The sequence below is a fragment of the Cricetulus griseus genome, chromosome X (assembly GCF_003668045.3).
Source record: "Cricetulus griseus strain 17A/GY chromosome X, alternate assembly CriGri-PICRH-1.0, whole genome shotgun sequence".
Lineage (NCBI taxonomy): Eukaryota > Metazoa > Chordata > Mammalia > Rodentia > Cricetidae > Cricetulus > Cricetulus griseus.
The window spans coordinates 95,201,581-95,209,872 of NC_048604.1; the positions used below are offsets into that span (position 1 = coordinate 95,201,581).

The 8,292-nt window shown below is 41.3% G+C and overlaps 1 non-coding gene across 1 annotated transcript; it reads left to right on the forward strand.

The window, feature by feature from the left end:
- Positions 1–7,194: 7,194 nt before the first annotated feature.
- Mir6091 (microRNA mir-6091) lies at positions 7,195–7,274 on the forward strand. Its single transcript, NR_105276.1, has one exon. It is a non-coding gene; the product is annotated as a microRNA mir-6091 (primary transcript).
- Positions 7,275–8,292: the final 1,018 nt, after the last annotated feature.

Genomic DNA, 8,292 nt, shown 5'->3' on the forward strand with positions numbered 1-8,292 from the left:
CAGTACACAGATGAGAGCTAAAGCTGTACATTGGATGGGATCACTGTTCTCGTTAGGGTTTCTATTGCTGTGATAAAACACCATGATCAAAAGCAAGTTGGGGAGCAAAGCATTCATTTGTCTTACACTATGCTTCCATCATTGAAGGAAGTCAGGACAGGAACTCAAGGCCGGATTCTGGAGGCAGGAGCTGATGCAGAGACCTTGGAGGGGTGCTGCTTACTGGCTTTCTCAGCCTGATTTCTTATAGCACTCAGGACCAACAGCTCAGGATGACCCTGTCCGCAATAGGTTGGGTTCTCTCACACCAGTCACTAATTAAGAAAATGCCCTACAGTCGTGGTTTCAACCTTCCTAATGTTTTGACCCTTTATTATAGTTCCTCATGTTGTGGTGACCCGTAATCATAAAATTATTTTTGCTACTTCATAACTGTATTTTTCCTGCTCTTATGAATTGTATCTTATATGTAGGATATCTGATATGTGCCTCTCTTCCAAAGTGGTCGTGGTGCACTGCCTACAGCCTGATCTTGTGGAGGCATTTTCTCAATTGAGGCTCCCTCTTCTCAAGTGTCTCCAGCTTGTGTCAAGTTGACATATAACTAGCTAGTACATTCACTAATGGAGAGTGGGCATATGGAGAAATGTTCTGAGGTGAGAGGTATTGGGCCATGCCACCCTTTACAGTTTGGGGAACTGAAAATGTACCAGCAAAAGTGATTGAGAAAGAGCACAGTAGGAAAAAAGATGAAAGTGTATGGAGTCCTAGACATTTTGTCAAAAATAATTTCAATGATATTCATCACTGAAAGGCACAAAGAGACAAAATGGATGCATTGCACTGAGAATCAAAAAGACCAGATGTTGTTTCCAACATTTGTCACCTCTGAGATGTTCAGTGAGGCCCAGGGAGTTGATCAGTAGAAGGGAATAAACTAACTTCATGATTCAAAAACTTTCTCTAGGTTATATTTAGTGGGGATGCACACTTTGAGTGGGAATTAATTTTCATAGATAACTAGGTTGTTAAGGTTTTTTTTTATTGAGATATTTGAATTAGCCCAGGCTGTCCTTGAAACTCCTAGTCCTTTGCCTCTACCTCCCAAGTACTAGAATTTCAGGTGTATACCACCATGCCTGGCTGTTAAGGATTGATTTGAGGGTAGAGACTTTCTGTACTTTTACAACCCCCATAGTGTTTCAAGGACCGAATAGAAGGTATACATTCAGCACAAATATGATAATTACATGTGAAACTCTCCAGCCTCATTTTTGTCTGAACACTGAGGATGAGGCAACTGACAGAAAAATCAAGCCATAATCCCATGTGAACAGAACCTAAGAGGAAATAGATTTGCCAGGTCTATGTGACATACATAACTTCACTGATCTCTTGTCAAGGTCTTTTGGGGGTAAATATCTTCATCAACTCTTGAAGCCTTTCAAAGATGTATCTCAAGTTTTTCTTCTCTCTTTGGTACCTTTACATCCATTGGGGAATGCTGAGTAGGACAGCAAAGCAGGCAACTGGAATGGTAAGGGTTTCAAAGACAATTGTACAAACAGAGCCATGAACTCTGAAGTGACTCATTGAGAATCATCTAATTTTAGTTTATTTACTGGAAATTTGACAATATTCAGTTCACCAGTTCTTTCTGATGAGCATTGGTAACACTCACCTATAGATATTTAAACTGGTGTAAGTTTTGGAGGTGGATTATTTTCTCTTTTGAGTTCTTTTGTATTATCTATTTCCTTTTTTCTGTTGGTGCTTTGGGATTGAACATAGGCACTGGCCATGCTAAGCAATTGCTCTACCACTGAGCCATATCTTCAGTCCTTTTGTGTTGGTGCCATGGTGTATGATTGTTTTTATGAACTCCGTAGAGTAGATAACTCCATTTTTCTCTCTCCCAGTGATTTTACCGGGTAAAATGCCAATAAAATTTGTGAACTAGATGTCATATTTTTAATAAAAATATCATTGTACATTGGTTGAATCTTTAATGTTCAGTATGAATTTTCCTCAGCTGTTTCCTTCTCAACTAGAAAAAAAATGAGATTTCAGAAATGCAGGCTAGCTGTGGGAAAAAAAAAACCTTCATTGCTTTTATCATATACACTAACCTAAAGTTTTCTCAGTAGCTTGTTGTCAAAAGATAAAATGGAACAGCAACACTTCCAAAAAAAGAGAAAAAGAAAGCTGCTGCCACCGAGTTTGTTTGTTGCATTTGGGTTTGGTTGAGTCTACTGATAGACCATTAAGTAATCAGTCTTCTAACAGTTGTTTAAACAGCATAAAGAGGACAGATTATGAAATCTCCTCATTTAGACAAACTGAAAAACTCAAGTAGTCTTTTCAGGAATGACAATGCTGGCTAGAGTGTCGTGTTCTTTCTGACAATATATGATTATTTTCTTGGTGTGTTGTTAACATGTTTGCAATCTAGATGGGCACGGCAGTCACTCTTGAGCAACTATATTTATGAGGAAATTCGAGATGTTCTACTGACCAAAACCAAGTCAACAGTTGACAGTTTGCCCACTTTCTTGGTAGCTTGCTCTCTACTGCTTAGGGCCCTTTTGTCTTTGCTTATCTGGAGACACCAACTCAAGAGGCATATATGCACAGCCTGTGCTTTTGGTGGGCTTCAGGTCTTTACTAGGTGTTCCTTGGAGATAAAAAAGTGCATCCAGTATCTGACTCTGAGTTGTTTCCTCTTGATTTGGAAATAAATCAGGAGAAATAGCCAGGGGTCCTCTTCCAATAGGTCCCAAAGAATTACATAAGTATAAGAACAGTTGTCTTTTCCTTGTTTTCGTATCATTACCAAGAAGGATGTGAGATCATGCCATCGATTTGTAAGGCAGGGTATCAGTTTGCTTTCTAACTGCCAATACTGAAAGCCTAATCAGAAACAGCTTAAACCAGGGTTTACCCAAACTTCAATGTGGCTGGGCACCTTGGGCTCTTGAGAAAATGGAGGTTCTGATTCCAATGATCTAGGGCAAGCTGTGATCTTGATTCTCTAATGAGCTCCCAGGTATGCAGATGACACAGGGAATCACTTTGCACCTTGAGTGGCCGAGGCTTAACCATAAGATTATTAATTGCCTCATGGAACAAGTCCAAAGGCAGAAAGCTCTCTAAGAAGCTCACCCAGAAGTTTCATGAGATCATCACAAATTGACTGTTTTCCAACTCTTCCATCCTGAGTTTGTTGGTATTGGTCTGTGTGCTTGTTTCCCTCATGGTTACAAAATGCATGTAGCAGATGCTACAATTGCTTCTTCAACCAGCTAGAGACAGAAATGGAAAGGTCAGTTTTCCCTTCTGTCTCTCTCTCTCTTTCTCTGGGTAAAGAGAGTACTTTCACAGATCTTCCCTTATGTCCTATTTGCCAGAATTAGGTGTTGTTAAATTCTTTCCCAAACCAATGACCAGGAAGAAGCATTGTTCTGATTGTCTTCTCCTATTCAGGATTCATCCTGTGGGGCTGAAGGGGGTATCCTGCACTTCTTTGAAACACACAGCCATCTGAAACCTAAGCAAACACCAGGGTACTGTTTGTTAGGGAGAAAGGGGATGACGGGGCTCTTGGGCAAGCAGCCCAGTGTCTATCATAGGCACTGTCCAGAGATAGACTTCAAATTTACATGGGCAGTGAAAGAATCAAATTACCTCACAATGTCACTGTGATGAAAAATTCTGTTTAACCTTGTGTTTAATCTTCAGCCAATGAGTAACACAATCTAAACAACATTCACTGCTATGGTGAGGGCCAATTCTAGTGAAACCAGTGAAGTAAATTATTTGTTCTTAGTGTGCTTGTCCATTTGATAGCCTCATATTAAACCATTTTCCAAATCCAGAAATCCATTACATACACATAGCCTCTCCTATTTACCCAGGGACTTTGTTTCAACTGTATGTACTTCTCCAGGCTGACATTAGTACTCTAGATAGTGGAACAGAGAATAGTTTATCCTTAGGGCATTAATTACTGCTAACATGGCAATGGCTTCCAATGGATCCATTTTGTTCCTCTCCAAAACAATACCCCCATTTGCATAAAAGCCTTTACCATATAATCTAGTCTTGAGGGCTGGCCTGGTTCCTGAGGGAGAATAGCCTAGTCGACCTGCAGATATATTAGTTACCTTAATATTTCAAAAGGAAGGTACAAAATACAAAGATTATTTCCTCTAAGTCCCATCATCTTGATTTTTCTTTGGGGGTGGGTTAAGCCAGGGTTTCTCTGTATAACAACATCTCTGACTATACTGGAACTTGCTTGTGAGCAAACTGGCTTCAAACTCTCAGAGATCCACCTGCCTCTGCCTCCCAAGTGCTGGGATTAAACACTTGCGTCACCATGCATGGCCCATCATCTTGTTTAAAAAAAAAAAACAAAAACAAATGAGAAGACGACTTCCAAGTAGCTAGTGAAAGATTGTAATGTGAGAGGAAAGGTAAAACTATATAGTGTATGCATTATCTCTGTACAGAGTGTCTCCAGCAGGTTTCCTCCATCTTGACACTGAAGCTTTACTGTTTTCATCTGTGTAGGTGCCTATTTGCAAATGTATCAAATTCTTGTTGTATGACCAAAATACATCATAGTTTGAAATACTCCCCAAACCCTGCTGCTAAGTAAAAAGTCATTAAATGGGAACTTTCCCTTGATTTCATTGGAAAGAATCATGATATAATATTGATAATACTATTCCTGATCCTGAAACATTTTTTGCAGAAAGAGATATAAGCATCTTCACTATCTTAATTAAACAGTTTAGATTCTATGATATGAGGATGGTCCACTGAAGTCCACTAAAGAAAAGGTGAAGAGTTGGTGGTAGTGGGGATGCATATGAGAGAGTCAGTCTTTGGAATACGTGGAGAGTCATGAGAAGTTTTCAGGTAGAGTGTCAGTATCAGAATCAGATATACATAGTGATCATTCTCATTTGCTGAAGACACGGACACTATAAGGCCCTTTTCATGTTAGTTACTTTGGCATAATATCACAGTAGTCTCTCTGGTCTAGAAAAAAAGGCCAAATAGACGATTCTATTTCTCCTTGTAGGTCAGTCACTGTGGTCCAAAACTGGGATGATTTTTCTCAGCTCATGGTTCAGGTTTCTCATGCTTCACAATAATTTCTTGGGATATGATAAAATTGCCTGGAATAAACAGCCAAGAAACTACCTGTTCCAGATGTGGTATAGTAGGGTGATCTCTCTTTTTTCTTCCAGCATCCAACTGGCTTGCTGTATATGGTATATGTAATATGGTAATATTGACTTGCTAGGCTGTCTCTCTGCCTGAATTCTTTCAGAAACTTCCTCCTTTGTGTGCTTTTGGATGCTCCATTATTCCTGGTGTGCATCTTACCTCAAAAGTTCTCACCATATACCTCTCCAAAAGCTTTTGCTGCTTCGAGGTTACATATCTGGCAACTAAGAGCAAGTGCTCTGGAGCCAGAGTTACCATCTTCAGGATCTTGAAAAATGGTGTAACCTTTCTGTGCTTGAGTTTTTTCATCTATAACACTGGGATGATAAATATAGCCCTACTGTATACAGACAATAAATGGGCTGAGAAAGAAATCAGAGAAACATCACCCTTTACAATAGCCACAAACAACATAAAACATTGGGGTAACACTAACCAAACAAGTGAAAGACCTGTATAGCAAGAACTTTGAGTCTTTAAAGAAAGAATAAAGAAGACACCAGAAAATGGAAAGATCACCCATGCTCTTGGATAGGTAGGATCAACATAGTAAAAAAATGGCAATCTTGCCAAAAGAAATCTACAGATTCAATGCAATCCCCATCAAAATCCCAGCACATTCTTCACAGACCTTGAAAGAACAATACTCAACATTATATGGAGAAGCAAAAGACCCAGATAGCCAAAACTACCCTGTACAATAAAGGAACTTCCGGAGGCATCACCATCCCTGACTTCAAGCTCTACTATAGAGCTATAGTCCTGAATACAGCTTGTTATCAGCACAAAAATAGACAGTGGACCAATGGAATCGAATCAAAGACCCTGATATTAACCCACATACCCACAAACACCTGATTTTTGACAAAGAAGCTAAAGTTATACAATGGAATAAAAAAAAGCATCTTTAACAAATGGTGGTGTCATAACTGGATGCTGGCATGTAGAAGACTACAGATAGATCCATGTCTATCGCCATGCACAAAACTTAAATTCAAATGGATCAAAGACCTCAACATAAATCCAGCCACACTGAACCTATTAGAAGAGAAAGTAGCAAATACCCTTTAACAAATTGGTACAGGAGACCACTTCCTGAACATAATACCAGTAGCACAGACACTGAGATGGACAATTAATAAATGGGACCTCCTGAAACTGAGAAGCTTCTGTAAGACAAAGGACACAGTCAACAAGACAAAACGGCAGCCCACAGAATGGGAAAATATATTCACCAACCCCGCATCCGACAGAGGGCTGATCTCCAAAATTTACAAAGAACTCAAGAAGCTAGTTTCCACAACACCAAACAATCCAATTAAAAAGTAGGTTACAGAACTGCAGAATAATTTTATGTGATTTAACAAATCATATAACCACAGAGCCTGGAACACTATAAGCATCCAATATATGTATGCTATTTCAGCCTTATTTTCCCCATTAACTATCTTCTGCTCACCTTGCTGTAGAATTGTCTTCCCATAGTTTTTTTTTTTTCTTTTTGGTTTTTAGAGACAGGGTGTTTCTCTGTGGCTTTGGAGGCTGTCCTGGAACTAGCTCTTGTAGACCAGGCTGGTCTCGAACTCACAGAGATCCTCCTGCCTCTGCCTCTGCCTCCTGAGTGCTGGGATTAAAGGCGTGCACCACCAACGCTCGGCTGTCTTCCCATAGTTTCTTAATAACGTCTACTGGCTTTCCTTTCCCTGCTGCGTCGGCAGCCATGAGTATGCTCAGGCTACAGAAGAGGCATGCCTCTAGCGTCCTCCGTTGTGGTAAAAAGGTGTGGTTGGACCCCAATAAGACCAAAGAAATAGCCAATGCCAACTCCCGTCAGCAGATAAGGAAGCTGATCAAAGATGGGCTGATTATCCAGAAGCCCGTGACTGTTCATTCTCGGCCGATGCCGGAAAAACACTTTGGCTCGAAGGAAGGGCATAGGGAAGCGGAAGGGTACCGCCAATGCGAGAATGCCTGAGAAGGTGACCTGGATTCGAAGAATGTGGATCCTGCGTCGACTTCTCAGGAGATACTGGGAATCCAAGAAGACTGACCGCCAAATGCACCACAGCTTGTACTTGAAGGTCAAAGGGAATGTCTTCAAAAATAAGCGGATTCTCATGGAGCACATCCATAAGCTGAAGGCAGACAAGGCCTGCAAGAAGCTCCTGGCTGACCAGGCTGAGGCTCGCAGGTCTAAGACCAAGGAAGCACGAAAGTGCCGTGAGGAGCGCCTCCGGGCCAAGAAAGAGGAGATCATCAAGACTCTGTCCAAGGAGGAAGAGACCAAGAAATAAAGCTTCCCTCATGTCTGTACATAGTGGGCTGCCTGTGGCCTCAGGTGATCAGTCATTAAAATAAAACAAGCCTTTGTCTGTTAAAAAAAAAATAACGTCTACTGGGCTGGTGATATGGCTTAGCAGGTAAAGGCACTCATCATGTAAGCCTAGTACTCTGAGTTGATACTCAGATCCAATGCAAAGATGGAGGGAGAGATCTGACTCCACAAAGTTGTTCTCTGGCACCCCCTTGCACACTATGACATGGGTGTGGCCAAGTATGCATGCACACACACACATATATACCTCTCTCTCTCTCTCTCTCTCTGTGACACACACACACACACACACACACACACACACACACACACACACACACACACACACACCAATCAACAGGGAAGGTCTACCCTAACTGTGTGAGTGGCTCCATCCCATTTGATGGGGGTCCTAAACTGAGGAAAAATGGAAGAGCAAGTTAAGCACCAGCGTTCATCTCTCTCTGCTTCCTGACTATGGATGTAATATGAGCAGACACCTCAAGCACCTGTCATCGTGACTCCCCCTCCATGTTCCCTGAAACCATGAGCCAACATAAACACTTCGTCCTTCAGGTTTCTTTTGTTGGGTCATTGTAGGGGAAGCTGTAGCCAGGCCTACTTAGGGGCTGGCTTGAGGGCGTGATCAGGCACACCTGTAGCCAGCCCCTAAGTAGGCGTGGCTACAGCTTCCCCTACAGGTCATAGCAATGAGAAAAGGAAATAATGCAGGTATCCTG